This window comes from Ceratina calcarata, unplaced genomic scaffold (genome assembly GCF_001652005.2).
Source record: "Ceratina calcarata isolate Rehan_Ccalc_2016 unplaced genomic scaffold, ASM165200v1 scaffold256, whole genome shotgun sequence".
Taxonomy (NCBI): Eukaryota; Metazoa; Arthropoda; class Insecta; order Hymenoptera; family Apidae; genus Ceratina; species Ceratina calcarata.
In genome coordinates this window covers 57,331-71,886 of record NW_017147676.1, presented here as the reverse complement: position 1 = coordinate 71,886, position 14,556 = coordinate 57,331, and the positions used below count along the sequence as shown (strand labels likewise).

At 40.1% G+C, this 14,556-nt stretch overlaps 1 protein-coding gene across 1 annotated transcript in view; it reads left to right on the top strand.

Moving 5' to 3' along the window:
• Window positions 1-4,659: 4,659 nt before the first annotated feature.
• The window catches only part of LOC113464113 (uncharacterized), a gene marked incomplete at its 3' end in the record, with an annotated part of 45,755 nt that continues 35,858 nt past the window's right edge, over window positions 4,660-14,556 (top strand). Inside the window, exon 1 of the mRNA XM_026812109.1 lies at window positions 4,660-5,340. The remainder of the gene's footprint in view (window positions 5,341-14,556) is intronic.

The window sequence follows — 14,556 nt, the reverse complement described above, 5'->3', positions numbered from 1 at the left end:
CAAACGTTTAGAATGAAAACAGATATACAGAGTGGAACACATAATTGGAACCAGTTCGATTTCTTCTAAATTAATAGTTTTTATAAAAAATGTTTAAAACAAAAAAAAAGGTCTGAAAAAAGTCTGTGTAATTTACGTTCCAAGGAATTAAAAATGAAGCTAAAGATAATGTGCGGGAGAGAGATATTGAAATGAAAACGGTCTGGAATATTCTATTTCTTTTGACGTCAAACTCCCGTCGCTTCATCGAGTTAATCGAGTATTTCACCATATCTCAGGGCATTAAACGCAGAAATAAACAATGATTAATAACAGTCAGCGAAGGGGGAATTGGCATTAAACTTTGCGAGCTTCCTCGAGGGATGACCGTGTACAACTCTGTCCTTCGTTGCATTATCTTTACACTTCGCTCCTCCGGTTGCTGGTTTCCATTGTTCGCTAAATCTCGCGACCGCTGAAAGAGTGCCAAGGAGATAGGAAGGAATGAGTTAAGTTCGCGTCAGTTACTGATTTAACGCCCGCATTCTCGTCCAATAGTTTCCATAATCGCGAAACAGCCAATGCTTCCCCGCCGCTCGTGATATTTGTCATTAGCTGAGCTGGGATACGCTCATTGTTATTTTATTTTCGATTGTTCACTCGCCTACAAAAGTTGTCGGATCTTGGCCTCTCGACGAAGCATTTACTGCGTGTTCGTTACCGTAGCGATAAACCAAACGAATTTTGAATGATTAAAATATCTCATGACATTATAATTTATCCTTTCCCTCGTCGTTTTCCACGGGTAATACATAAAAAAGACGATTTTAAAGGGTCATGCCGACGGCGATTCCCACGATCTATGGTGATTCGTATTGTACCAAGCAGGCGGTGCAGTGGACAATAATAAAATAGTTAAATACTCAATAAATCGTGTCGGTGACACGGGCGGCAGTGTGTCATCAATCGGTCGCGTACGACAAGAAATAAAAGAGGAGAGAGAAGAAAGGGAGACCGGTTACCAAAGGTGGACACATCCACCGGTTCACGACCCCACTTTCGTTAACTGCTTTTAATTGCCTCGTAATTGAGATTAACGGAAAGGCATGCGGGCGCCCATGATATCACCCTCGGCGAATTAAAATTAAACTATGCGGCTGGGTTCCCGCAAAGCAAAAGAAACCGGCACACACTCGTTTACTTTCGGTTCGTCACGCGATCTCTGTCTGCGACGGCGGTTCATACGGCTGAAAAAAATGCTATAGAACATAGTATAATAAAGCTATACTGCACGCGCATTTGATGCAATTTTCAAACTCGATTTTCTCGAAAACGAAGCGTCAAATAAAAAATTTTATTCCTTTTTTTTCGACTTATTTTCACATGTACTATCACTCGCTTTTCGGTTGTACCAGCTGTCTGCAATGAAGAGGATTCACGTGCTGGGAGGATATATTCGTTTGTCCGAGTTCTTTTGTGCTATTCCGTTTGTTCGTTTCGCATTGTGCAATCTCGTTGCATGCTGACGAAATTGCCCCGTTATTACTTCATCTATTTCAGAATGGTGCCAATCAATGGTTTCTCTCGCCTTTTCGCGCGACGAGACGCAATAAATTTTAACGCCGCGCTCCTTTTACAGAACGGTTCACCAACGGCCATGTGAAACTAAAATACATTTTAATTTAAGCCGAGAGTGATATTTCTAGAATGGTTAACGAGATTCTTTGAAATGAACTCGACATCATTTGCACGAATTAGCATAAGTTACAAACATATAAACAGGCAAAAGCTCAAATTGTGCTGTATCAGTTTATTATAGAGAGATAATTGATATTTAATTAAAGATTGATTAATAATTTATAATTGATTTTTAATTCTAATCATTATGTTAAATTAATTATTATTTTTCTTAACCATGTCTATGTAAATCTGTTACAACTAGGCACATTAAAAGCAACTAATAAAAAAATTTACCAGGACGGAGAAACGAGCTGTTTCAGCGAGAAATGCGTTTCGGACGAATGTTGTGTCTTTTAAAATAAAGTAAAACGAAATTCCACGAAGAGATTCACGTCGACGGAATCGCCTCGCGAATATTACGCATCTCAACTTTCCCATGAGTATACACTCGGCATGAACGCTATCTTTTTATTATAACCATATCTGTCTACTAACACGTACATTGCGTAGGCGTGCCCATCACTTTGACTCACGCCCAACTACTATACAGCTCGGTCGCGTCCTCGTCCGTTGCATTTCGTTGAGTTCGGGTATCCCTTATTTCCCCTTTCTTCGGGTTTCTCTTGCGATTAGTGCGCGTTGACCTCCTCCAGGGTTCTTAAAATGGACTTAAATCTCGCGTAGTTTTCATAACTAAGCGGCACTCGGACCACCCGCGAAGAACCCGTATCTTCAAGAGGATAGACACTGATAGAGACGCGATAAGACAAAACGTCAATGTTACTTAGAAAATTGATTAAAAATAAGAGTTTACGAGAATTCACATTTCGTCCTTATAAGTATTAGATTTTTTTGAAAAAGTCCTGAAGTACCGAGCATAGACAGTCCTAATGAAAGCTATTAAAGAAGCATCAAAACAAAATTAATTTGCAAGATAAGTGCATTTCTGTAAACTCATATTTCGCTACGGTTATCAATAAAAAAATATGAAAAATTTGACAATAAATGTTAGAAAAGTCACGTAACTATCTTAGCCTCTTAAGTAAAAATTGCTCGGATTAACGCGTATGAGTGGTTATGAGTATTGACATACACAGGTTCGAAGCTGAAGTATTCGAGCCCTATAACTTCGTGTTTCGCCTACGAAACATCGTGCAAGGCGGGAACCCATATTGGAGTGGTAGGACTGTGGGGCGACACATCGCGCAGTGGTCTATTCATTCGAGATAGGGAAAATATGTGTGTGTAAGCGCAAGATAGTGCGCAACGTCCGTAGAGAAACAGTTGAGAATGGAGAAGACGAGTGTTACCTCGTATGATACATCCACGACGAAATTAATGTCTCAGGATTCCCGGTTCCAAGGACAGAGGCTTGTACGATTCGAGGACGAAACATTCTATAGCAACGGTGCCACCAACATACATATATCCTCGCATTCCGCCGATCGGACCGCGTTACGATAAATTTTCCGAGGTTATGCGACGCTCGACGTCGGGAAACTCTGACCGCCTTTAAGGTATTTCGGCTTATCTCGATAATGCGAAGAGTACTATTTTAATTGCGGCTTGGCTGTTTATTGAACTGTGAACGCAGGCTACGTGGTTTACTTCATTTTACGCGAAGGCGAGTTGACTTCGTTGCTTTAAACACTTAATTAAAATCTTTGCTTACGTAAATCTCGAGTTCTTTGGCCGATGACAAGAATATCGTATGCAAGATTAACGGGATAAATTGTTTTTGAATGAAAGTATTCGACCAAATGTCCAACTCACCTCGTTTGTATAGAAAATAGCACAAACTAGTCTGCATGCAATGGCTGTGCCTTATGAGTCTTATGACTAAGTGCTATTGAAGAATATACATATACCTATTTACATATATTTCGGGATGTCATTGATACTGGAGATAACTTTATAAAGGTTCAATTTTAATAGTACCACTTGAACCATCAATTACCCGAAAAAAAAAACGGAACATGAGTTACCGAAACGAACAATACGGAAACAGTATCATAACAGTTTACATTCCGTAACACGCATCATTCACAGTCGCTTCTTCCTGCTTTGTCCTTTCGATTGTTTTCCAAGCCACTTATCGGAACAGATTTATTTTCCCCTGAGTGTTAGTTGAAATTTTAAATGGACGATGTTTTACCGTTCATACTAATCCCGTAAACAATCTCAAGACGCTACTAAAGAAAATGTGGCTTGGTGGAAGCATTTTGACATGTGTCGAAGAAACGGCGCCCTCTCCATCAGCGGACACCTACGCCCGGGTGCAGAGCGCACTAACAGGACAGTAACTTATACGCGTGTTTATGCGTTCAACGACGAAATAGCAGCAGACGCCAGAGTGCAATGGAGAAACGTACGTACGTACGTAACATACGCATGCATTACATTGGTATCGTTCCGTCTGATTGTGAGTTGCACGGTTGTTCACTGCTTTGGCAGTTCCTCATCTCGTTCAGGTAGCGTGCGAGAAAGGAAGGTTGCGACATGTAACAGAGGAAAAAGAACTGAGAACAGGGACAAGCCAAGCGGGTAAGAACGGAGATAACGGGGCGTGGGAGAAAGATAGTAAAAAAAAATTGAACAACTGAAAAGATGCGGATAAGGATAAACCGAATCAAATAGTTTTATAAAAAGGAGAAAAAGTGCAGAGAGAAAAGAATCTACAGAAAACACGAATCTAGCAGAAGAAAGCATAAATGAGAATCATTATCGGGCAAATGATTATGGAAAGAAGAATTTCAGAGGAAAGTGATGGAATGTAGCAAATGAGAAGTTTAAGAAAAGCGCAGGGAAAAAGAGGAACGCGGACGGAAGGAGCAAAGCCAGGGAAGAAGAGGAACGGAGTAGAAAAAAGACGCAGTAAACGCGCGTAGAAGAGGAACGGTATAGGAGAGTGAAAGAAAGCACGGAGGAGAAAGAAAGAAGGATAGAGTGTTCGTATGGTCGGCTTGCCGCCTGCCGCGTAGTAGTAGCGTGCCGAGTGGAGCAGCAACTGGCAGCAAGCAGTGCCGAACGTCGTCGTCGTTTCTCAGTGTCGCCGCGGCGGTCGTGCCAGACGGTTCTCTCATAGTAGGTTTTTCGTGGTACGCGCGTCTCCGTGTCGGTGCAACGTGTAGATTCGATTTTCAAGTAAAACACACTTATTTACGAACGTGTTTCAAGGATCGTTTACTTGGACAGTCAACGGGAATTGTCTATGGAATGAATACATGCATTGTCGTGCGAAGTTATTAACGTTCGGTGCTGTGATAACAATAACCATTGAATCGAACCCTGTTTTCAGCGAAGCGCGCGCGTATTTCGCGAGAAAGGGTCGACCGCGTGTTAGGACCGAAACACCGAAACGAACCGGTGTCGCGAGTACGTATCGAAGCTATAACAAACGCCACGTGCAATCGTGGGTTGATGTTCGCGTGAATCGTATCGCTCATTCAATGAATCGACAGAGTTCCCTCCTTTTTTCTTAAGTGCATAAGATCGTGATTATTGGTGGTAATCTTTTTCTTTCGTGGTCGTGGAACACACGGCGAGTGGCTACATTGTAACGTGTCCCATACCGCGTTTGTGCAAGTGGATTTAACCTTGCAACCGAACACGTGGATCCATGCCGTCTTGTTGACAACGCCGTGCATTTCAACGGCGGAGCTGGCTGCACGGAAATTTCAGGTAAAGAATATGTTTTTTCAATATTTCTCGTTACATTTCAACTTTATGCCGTTTGACATGATGGATAGCTCTTATTACTTATAGTCATTGATGTTCCTAGTTGTAACTGAGGTTAATTGTCAACGGCAATTAATGTACGATTCGTGTAATATTGCATGGTTTTAAAATTGTTCGAGTCGTTAGAAATGGCAGATAGGACCCAGAATTTAAGTAACTGAGAGGCATCATTTGTTTTGATGTTCATTAGGGGGAAATGTAAATTTTGTTTACCGTGGGACGGTTTTATCACACGGTTTGAGAGGCCTGTATGTTTCATGCTCCGAGCTGTCAAACGCGGATCTGGCGGGCGTCGAAACTGACAACGATAATCGTGTTGACCTAACCCGGACCTAACGTAGATTGTGAAACGATTTATTTGAATCATTTTGAAGAAGACGTTCAGTGCAGTACACTGCATTTTCAGCATTCAATTTTTTACTCTTTGACGTTTAAGGCTGTACGTTAGATCGTTATCTAAGAGAACGATGATTGTATCATATCGCCGGTTCCGTTATCATCTGACATTGGCGTTGTTACTATCGCGATAAAATCGGTGTTATAAATTGTGGGTAACGCAAGGTATTTATTAACAACTATGAATAATGCGTTGTCAAATAGCTGTTAACACTATTTACAGATACCTCAAACGATTTTGGACCAGCTGTGGCGCCACGTGCAATTGAAGCTGGTCCAAAATCGTTTGAAGTATCTGTATTTCCTCGATGATTATCCATCATCGACAACGAGAATTATCGAACATCTATGATTGTCCTAGTACTGACTGTACTCCAGTTCCGATAACTGATTACGTAAACAAGCGGAATTTCCTTGCAATTCATTTTGTGAATCATCCTCAAGCAAACCTGATATGCACATTTTTCTTTTGCTCTTTGAAAATTTTCCCTTTAAATTTCGAATTGGATTTAAATTTAATTTTACGTCGGAGTGGTTTGCATCATAACGCGGAATGGGAAATGCGGAGTTCGTCGCGTAATTGCTGCATTATGAAGAACCAGCTCGATTGAATAACACCTCTCATTATTATTCGAACAATAGCGAATTCTAATTTGTTTTCCATCGTGTAATCCTTACTGGCTTTAACAGCTTAATTACACACTGCTTCCTTCTGTTTCTGAGTTACGTAACATTCGTTACACCGGAAGAAAGTAATTTATTTTATTGAAATATAAAAATACTCCAACATAAAGAATTACAGATTATAAAAAAAATGTGGTTACACGTGGGCCAGAAGAGTCAATGTACATTTTGCTCTAATTAAAGTAAGATGAAAATGTAATATTCGTCTTGATAAAGAGTAAAAGGAAAATTGTATTGTTTGCGATGATATAACCATTAATTTCGTTGAAAACAAGTCGTAGAGAGTTGCCGGTTGGGCGCTGCATAGTGTGCAGGAACGACAAACGGTAGTGGTGGTTCGTAATCGGTCGATTTATCGAACTGCCGATCGGTATCTACCAACGACGGCGAGGACGACTCGTTCGGCGGGTATGCGCGATTCTTGGAGGCGAAATCCTGATTACGATTCCTCTCAATGTCGCAGTGACATCATCGAGGATCATCATCCTCTTGGAATTCTTTACCGATTAAATCTGCACGCGTTAAACGTGATCCTCCGTATTGCGCGTCGATATTTCCCGTTCCCCTACCATGTGTGTAGGTACATACATATTCCGAGAAATTTGCATTCGTGTCCCGAATGATTATAATTTCCTTGATCGTCCAATTAATTTTACAGTTTCGTTTTTACGGTTAATAGTCGAGTTACTTTTCTTCTTATTTCAACAGCTTCCATATATCAAGAGAGGTAGTATACCCGTTTAGTATATCAAAGAAATTGTATGTACCAAGTATTAATACTATAATTACGGACTTATTTTAATATATGAATTTTTCCATTAAAAACCCGTCAGTTTGACGGATTTTAGTATTATTAATTGTCTGAAATGTCGATCTTCCTATGAAATACGTAAGATTTATTATGCAATCAAAATCTTGGAACGATGGAAACGACATATACGAAACGATTATTTCATTATTATTTCGGTATGGAACACAGTTTTGTACTGTTGAATGGTCGCTCGTTTAGTGAAGTCGACTGACCTCCCTCTCCGTCGTTTATCGGTATTTATCGCGATCTATCAAACATTTCAAACAAGCCAGATACAGGATCGACAAAACGGTCTCGACAACAATTCCAGTCTTGTTGCAACGTACGACCGTCCTTATTCCGACGGTTGTATTCTTCGCATTATCGCATAGGAGAGCGAATCGCCGTCGTGTCGACCGCGAATATGATTGCGAAACTGCAAAGTCGACCGCGCGGCGACAGTGGTGCTGCGGCGCGGTGGCTTGGTCCTCGATTCTAGCCAGGAGACCGAGCTATTTTCTGCGACACACATGAAACACATGCGATGAGCAAATTCTGCTCCGCACGAACGTGCCTTGCTTTTAATCAACGATAGACCGCGTTTGTGGTTTCGTCATGGTACTCGCGATCCATTGTGTTCTCGGTTAGGGCACGACGCGCGACGCGTCGCGTCGCTCCGTCTCGAAATTGAAATAGAAGCATGAAAGCTAGGCGGCGAAACGACGAAATGAGGGACGTTGATAAAATTAGGCGAATTTCATACAACGAAAACTCTTGAGCGAGTTTCAAAAGAAATAGCGCGCTGTTATGGTAAATAAGACAAGAGATGAAGGATTTATCTTTATTGTATGATCACGAGAGGCAATAAAGTAGATACGGTTGTACTGATAAAATCGTATAAATAGTGTGTAGATATAGAAGTAGAATAGAAGTAGAAGTTCTCCATCTTAATTTTAAAAATGTTCTACACTTTTACTGTTTAACAAGAAATATTCGCCTTTTTGTCGTAACTATTTTATGATAACAAAGCAGTTATAATTATGATATGGAAATCGAATCATTGAAGTAGCCTTTGCTGCTATTGATTAAATTAATATGAGAAACACGTGCGAGGCACCGGTGAAGTATTTCCAGGGCCATAAATCGTGGTTGCGTGATATTTCCGGTATGATCGACAGTCTACCAACTTGTGAATGGAGGGCCAGCCGCTTATCATCACCAAATAAATGTAATGCGCATGTGTTTTTAGACTGCCGAGTCACAGATATTCATGTTTGTACTTGAATCAAGGAAATCATCAAGCCAGTCTGTCGAGCATGATAAGATTGCGACTTCGATTTTCCCCGATTTTCTACAATTCTAGAAATCGTATCAGTTAGTTACTGATGGTTGGGGGGCTGAAATATTTGTCGGGCAAACGAGAATCACGTGTTTGATCGCATTAAAAAGCGTTTTTCGTTCTGTTTCGATCAATTTTTATCAGAAAGAAGATGCAAGGACACCTGAAACAAAAATAAATTCGTAAAATTCAATATTAAAAAAGTTGTTCAATTTTCAAATGTATACTCATATTTATGGACTTCACTGTACATGAAAGTGAATACGAGTTTTGTAGTTATTGGCTGGAAGATACTTCAAGTTTTCTAACGGCTCACGATAAAATAAAGCTGTCCTTACATACGAGAGACCACGTGGTCAACACGTGTTCCTATTTCTTTGGAAATGTTTGCGCCTCTTCGACGTTACATCGGGCACTGCAGCTTCTGTGGATCCCACCGGATGCAATCATCTCGTTTACAGGATCGTTCGAGTTTCGTCCCATGCTTCGCCGTGCGTTATCGCACTCTTAAATAGGTTTTTGTGAGGACTCAGTGCAACTGCTTTTCCCGTCAATATACTCGCTCAGACTGTTTAACACGTTCACACCAGAAGGTTTCCATCGGCTCTGTCGTACACGCGTTTTACAATTCATGCGTGACCCAGTTTATGAAATAATGAAACACAACTACTGCTACCGGCGAGTTATAGTATCGTGATAATACCAAATAATTCTATTACACATGATTTCATTTACGATTGCAAAAAAGCTCATCAATAATAATTAATGGAGGACTACGAAAAAAATGTGGAAGAAACCGTAACAAGAATACCACGCGTACGTGCAATCATTCGTTAAGAATCCGCAGAAAATATTATGGAATAGCCGTGGAAATAGCTACAGTTGTTTATAGTCGGCATTCACGATCGGAGATCGCGCTTTTAATGATGAGATTCGTTTTTGCTTTCGCGATTCCATGGAAATACGTGGTCAGCATACGTGGCCAGCGTCTCTGCTCTGCGAAAAACTAAACATGCCGTGATTCACTGTGCGCGACGCACGCTTCATACCGATCATAATCGAATGAGACTTCCGACGCCGGGCATGACGAAATTCTTTTTTTTTTCTATCCTCTTAACGTAGCGACGATTCGTTTTGCCACGATAACTGGTTGCGGCTCAGCGTATCACGGAGAGAACGGGATCGGATGCTCTTTTTACAACTCTTTTATCCCCAGTAGCTATAAAACAACGCGCCATACGTGTCCACGTCGCTCGTTTCACTGACTTAGGTGGCCCATTTGCTAGATTACGAGCAGTGACAGCGCTCGTTCCTGTCTATCACGACTAGTAAGTTGGTTTCGAACCGAACCAAAAAAAATTACACCTGTTCTGTGCATCGATAATAATCGATGGCTCGTATGCCTAAAATTAATTTTTTAATCTCAGAAATAATAACTAAAAATATATATTATATAATTGGTGATCAGGGAATTTCCTGTACAGAGGATATTGAGTTATGCTGCTGAGTTGATCAGTTATTTGATGATTTTCATATCGGATTCACAATATTAAGTAGGTCGCAAATCGTAAGGCATTCTGTTTTAGAGGATATCTACTTAATATTGCCTCCAACTCAGTCAGTAGATCAGTTTTCTCGTTGCATCTGTTGAAGGAAAAATTGTCAGTATTTATTAGTCGGTAATTAGTTTCGAAGTGGCTCGGGAATAGTAATGTGATTTTTAAATAAGCATGCCGGCGGTAGTTATATACATATAGTTATTGTGGGAAAGAATCTACGTATTTGCTATCCATTGATTTATGATCGTAGCCAATAGAACTTTCTTCGATTTAAATGGAAACGCTGACTACGTTCGTAGAACCGCACTTGGGATATACGTCAACGCTTTCAGTAACGTTGATGCATCGCGTTGAAAAAGCCATGAAACCTGTTGAAGCAAATAAGCACGTAAGAAACAGGAGCTGTCTGGTATATCATGTGATTTACAATCGCAACCAGTACAATCCTCTTCGATCCTGATAGAAACGCTACATCCACGAAACCTTTAGCTATATGGTAGTACCAATATCATGCTGGACCAGCTGGAAATCGCTTGCAAACTCAATAACTATCGAAGAAACGCGATAACACACTTTTCTCTCCATTTATGAACAGTCATTAGCCTTGTCTAGCGTCATGTAACGTTCAACTTACTTATCCGTGTATCTATACTTGAAAAATCTTATCGTTTTCGCTTATCATTGTACTAATTATGTTCTACTACTATTCTATACTCAGATTTGCTAGCCTTATATGAATCGTGACCTCATTTTATAATAGCCGAATAACCCGTAACCCCGAATGGTATTTGCATTTAACAACTTAATGGCAAAAAGCATATCTATAACATTATTTCCTTCTGTTATACAAGAAAGCAAATGCATATGACGATAACTTCTGACCTCAGTAAAGAAAAGTGCAGTTATAGAGTGTTAAAGTTGTGTGAGTCGTAAAATCTGTGCCAATAGCTTAAGAAATGTGACAAAGAGCTATAACCAATATTGCGTTTTTCGTTCTGTTTCGATCAATTTTTATCAGAAAGAAGATGCAAGGACACCTGAAACAAAAATAAATTCGTAAAATTCAATATTAAAAAAGTTGTTCAATTTTCAAATGTATACTCATATTTATGGACTTCACTGTACATGAAAGTGAATACGAGTTTTGTAGTTATTGGCTGGAAGATACTTCAAGTTTTCTAACGGCTCACGATAAAATAAAGCTGTCCTTACATACGAGAGACCACGTGGTCAACACGTGTTCCTATTTCTTTGGAAATGTTTGCGCCTCTTCGACGTTACATCGGGCACTGCAGCTTCTGTGGATCCCACCGGATGCAATCATCTCGTTTACAGGATCGTTCGAGTTTCGTCCCATGCTTCGCCGTGCGTTATCGCACTCTTAAATAGGTTTTTGTGAGGACTCAGTGCAACTGCTTTTCCCGTCAATATACTCGCTCAGACTGTTTAACACGTTCACACCAGAAGGTTTCCATCGGCTCTGTCGTACACGCGTTTTACAATTCATGCGTGACCCAGTTTATGAAATAATGAAACACAACTACTGCTACCGGCGAGTTATAGTATCGTGATAATACCAAATAATTCTATTACACATGATTTCATTTACGATTGCAAAAAAGCTCATCAATAATAATTAATGGAGGACTACGAAAAAAATGTGGAAGAAACCGTAACAAGAATACCACGCGTACGTGCAATCATTCGTTAAGAATCCGCAGAAAATATTATGGAATAGCCGTGGAAATAGCTACAGTTGTTTATAGTCGGCATTCACGATCGGAGATCGCGCTTTTAATGATGAGATTCGTTTTTGCTTTCGCGATTCCATGGAAATACGTGGTCAGCATACGTGGCCAGCGTCTCTGCTCTGCGAAAAACTAAACATGCCGTGATTCACTGTGCGCGACGCACGCTTCATACCGATCATAATCGAATGAGACTTCCGACGCCGGGCATGACGAAATTCTTTTTTTTTTCTATCCTCTTAACGTAGCGACGATTCGTTTTGCCACGATAACTGGTTGCGGCTCAGCGTATCACGGAGAGAACGGGATCGGATGCTCTTTTTACAACTCTTTTATCCCCAGTAGCTATAAAACAACGCGCCATACGTGTCCACGTCGCTCGTTTCACTGACTTAGGTGGCCCATTTGCTAGATTACGAGCAGTGACAGCGCTCGTTCCTGTCTATCACGACTAGTAAGTTGGTTTCGAACCGAACCAAAAAAAATTACACCTGTTCTGTGCATCGATAATAATCGATGGCTCGTATGCCTAAAATTAATTTTTTAATCTCAGAAATAATAACTAAAAATATATATTATATAATTGGTGATCAGGGAATTTCCTGTACAGAGGATATTGAGTTATGCTGCTGAGTTGATCAGTTATTTGATGATTTTCATATCGGATTCACAATATTAAGTAGGTCGCAAATCGTAAGGCATTCTGTTTTAGAGGATATCTACTTAATATTGCCTCCAACTCAGTCAGTAGATCAGTTTTCTCGTTGCATCTGTTGAAGGAAAAATTGTCAGTATTTATTAGTCGGTAATTAGTTTCGAAGTGGCTCGGGAATAGTAATGTGATTTTTAAATAAGCATGCCGGCGGTAGTTATATACATATAGTTATTGTGGGAAAGAATCTACGTATTTGCTATCCATTGATTTATGATCGTAGCCAATAGAACTTTCTTCGATTTAAATGGAAACGCTGACTACGTTCGTAGAACCGCACTTGGGATATACGTCAACGCTTTCAGTAACGTTGATGCATCGCGTTGAAAAAGCCATGAAACCTGTTGAAGCAAATAAGCACGTAAGAAACAGGAGCTGTCTGGTATATCATGTGATTTACAATCGCAACCAGTACAATCCTCTTCGATCCTGATAGAAACGCTACATCCACGAAACCTTTAGCTATATGGTAGTACCAATATCATGCTGGACCAGCTGGAAATCGCTTGCAAACTCAATAACTATCGAAGAAACGCGATAACACACTTTTCTCTCCATTTATGAACAGTCATTAGCCTTGTCTAGCGTCATGTAACGTTCAACTTACTTATCCGTGTATCTATACTTGAAAAATCTTATCGTTTTCGCTTATCATTGTACTAATTATGTTCTACTACTATTCTATACTCAGATTTGCTAGCCTTATATGAATCGTGACCTCATTTTATAATAGCCGAATAACCCGTAACCCCGAATGGTATTTGCATTTAACAACTTAATGGCAAAAAGCATATCTATAACATTATTTCCTTCTGTTATACAAGAAAGCAAATGCATATGACGATAACTTCTGACCTCAGTAAAGAAAAGTGCAGTTATAGAGTGTTAAAGTTGTGTGAGTCGTAAAATCTGTGCCAATAGCTTAAGAAATGTGACAAAGAGCTATAACCAATATTTGAAGCAAATTTTTAGGAGAAACAGTATTTACAGAGAAATAAAGTTTATAAAATTGTTTGAAGTGTTTATTTAAGTTATTGGACATTTTTAATCTATGATTTCTAATATTCTGATACATGGTTTGGACACTTTTTGATAGGATTGTACTTAGCATGCAACTGTTCACAAGTTCTACAATTCTTAGTTTCGCTTCTTTTTTATTGCCTATCTCAAATAATGTTCTCCACGTTGGTTCACTGACAAATGTTAGAAAAGTCACGCGACTATCCTAGCTCTTTAATATAGTAAGGCAACAACTACTTTCGATGTGTTAAACAGTATATTTGAATTAGAATTTATGAAATGAAAACGCAGTTACTTGGCGATTTAAGCGGGAGCACCGATCGCGCATAAGAAGTCTTCTGAAAATCGATTACGACGGTATTTCGTATCTGCAACGCGTCTCATCTTCGACTCTAACATAAGCCGGATTTGCTACGCTCCCGTGTACCCTCTGTCGTTTCTATGAATCTTTACGCGCCGCTGCAGAATCGACCGCATCACCGGCCGTGATTTATATCCTGCGTTTATGACGCAACATAAAATCGCGCGGAAGTTTTCACCAATTGGCCAGAGCCGGGAGCGGTTTAAACGCCTTCTTCCCTTCCGTGACTACTTCTCGCACTTCCCAGTTCCTCTTCTTACAGATGCATTTTCCTTCAACGTACTCAGGCGTTTGTTGTTTCGTCACGCGCGATGCTTGAAGTATTTACGAAGCGATTCGGACTTTATTCCCTCGGCTCAGGCGTTTTTCAAAGTGACGATGGTGTCGTGTGATAATTGAGATTAACCGGTAGTGTTCTTCCATTTGAATAACCAGCGTTTGAACAAACGTTGCTACTGCTATGATACAATTTGGACCCAATGAGTCAATGAAAAAGTTAAAAATGAACTGCTACAACCTGCTGTACATATACATATAATGCATTTTTTAA